General features: G+C 46.6%; 2 long non-coding RNA genes across 2 annotated transcripts in view; one reads left to right on the forward strand and one right to left on the reverse strand.

The window, feature by feature from the left end:
* LOC115281407 overlaps nucleotides 1–1,613 on the reverse strand; it is a 3,864-nt gene extending 2,251 nt beyond the window's left edge. The window contains exon 1 of the long non-coding RNA XR_003904286.1: nucleotides 1,565–1,613. This is a non-coding gene — a long non-coding RNA (uncharacterized LOC115281407). The remainder of the gene's footprint in view (nucleotides 1–1,564) is intronic.
* LOC115281409 overlaps nucleotides 1–1,658 on the forward strand; it is an 18,631-nt gene that overhangs the window by 9,375 nt on the left and 7,598 nt on the right. The window lies entirely within an intron of this gene.

Consider the following 1,658-nt stretch of genomic DNA (forward strand, 5'->3'; position numbering starts at 1 on the left):
GGATCTCAAAGGTAATTCCATATATGCTGGGCTTTTAGAATTTTCCCGTGTCTGTCCATAATGGCCCCACAGTGTCCCTGGGAGACCTTTGTATATGGCTGGCTGGAGTAAGAGCAGGATACCTCCCCCCATGGCTAGAATGTTCTGGAAGCCCCAACCTTCTGGGCCCTGGGCTAAGTGCCCTTTTCGATCAACAAACTGGGTGACCACACGGCAGAAGCACCTACGTCTCTCCAGAAGCATGATACACGGGTCCCCATCAGACTTAGCCTCCCAGACATCATTTGCTCAGGGGTGGGGAGGTGTTTTCCATTTTCCTGGCTGATTTATCTTACAAGTTGAATCGCTCCAAGGAATGCCTGAGTCCAACCAGCAAAGTTATCTAGCTGGCTGACTTTCACACGGGAGGTGGATGAGTGAATGAGTCGTGAAATCACCCTAAAACTCACGACTAGCACTAAAACACAAAATATTCTTTTTTTCTCCAAACAGAATAGGGGCTGCCTGGGTGGCTCAGTCAGGTGAGCGGCTAACTCTTGAACTTGCCTCAAGTGATGATCTCACGGATCACAAGATTAAGCCCCATGACTGGCTCTGAGCTGACAATTTTGGAGCCTGCTTGGGATTCTCTCCCTCCCTCTCTCTCTGTCCCAACCCACCGCCCCAAATATATAATGAGCTTTAAAAAAAACAGAACAGAAAAGAATCAGTGTATAGTAAGTTTGTTTTAGAAATGACTCTGTCTATACTGTACGGGTGCACTGAGTTGTGACATGAAATGCAGCTCACAGCCCAAGAACAGTGTAATCACAGAGGTGCCCAACTGGAAAGGAACCATTTTCTTTCTGCCCCTCACTAGCAGGATGACCACGGGACAAGTCATCTTCCCTTTCTCCTTCTCCATTTCATTACTATAAAAGGAAGATAATAATGACCATCCAAGGTCTTTCCCAGTTAAAATTCTGTTGGGTCTGGATAAAGGGAATGCAGAGTGTGAGCTGGGAAACAAGGAGGAGGAGGAGGGACATTTTTCTGCCATATGAGGGACTCATAGATTCTACCTTCCATCAGCCTTGAAGACTAGCCCCTTCCCGCCAAGACTCTTGGTCTTCCCTATCCCTTCTCCAGAGCCTCTGAGGTGTCTGGCCAGGCCTGAGGCCCACGGCCAGCAGGAACAGGTCTGAACAACATTTCTGCCCCTACCCCCAGCCACGCCTTTTGTTTTTAAGGTCTATTCACTGAAGATTCTCTGTGCCAGTCCCGCTCTAACTCAGGTTTGGTTGGGCAGCTAATTTTGCTGGATCCAGGTAAAGCAGTAGGCCAATTATGTATTCTTTCTGCTTTTGGTGATTCCTTGGCTGTAAAATATGGGGATTGAAATAGAAGAGTTTGGACGGGGGAAAAGAGGTGGTGGTGATGGTGGAGGGCACTTAAGGGGAAGAGCACTGGGTGTTGTATGGAAAACAACTTGACATAAAATATTATGGGAAAAAAGAAAGAAATAGAAGAGTTTGAAAATGTAGGTCTAAGAGTCTACTTTCACGACTGCCAGACTAGTATTTACCTTGAGCTTCTTTCTTTCTGTTCCTCTGCTTCCTTTCTGTGAGAATGAATCTGTATGGGAAGAAAACATGATCAGAGTTATCCTTGGCAATGAC

This window comes from Suricata suricatta, chromosome 17 (genome assembly GCF_006229205.1).
Source record: "Suricata suricatta isolate VVHF042 chromosome 17, meerkat_22Aug2017_6uvM2_HiC, whole genome shotgun sequence".
NCBI lineage: Eukaryota > Metazoa > Chordata > Mammalia > Carnivora > Herpestidae > Suricata > Suricata suricatta.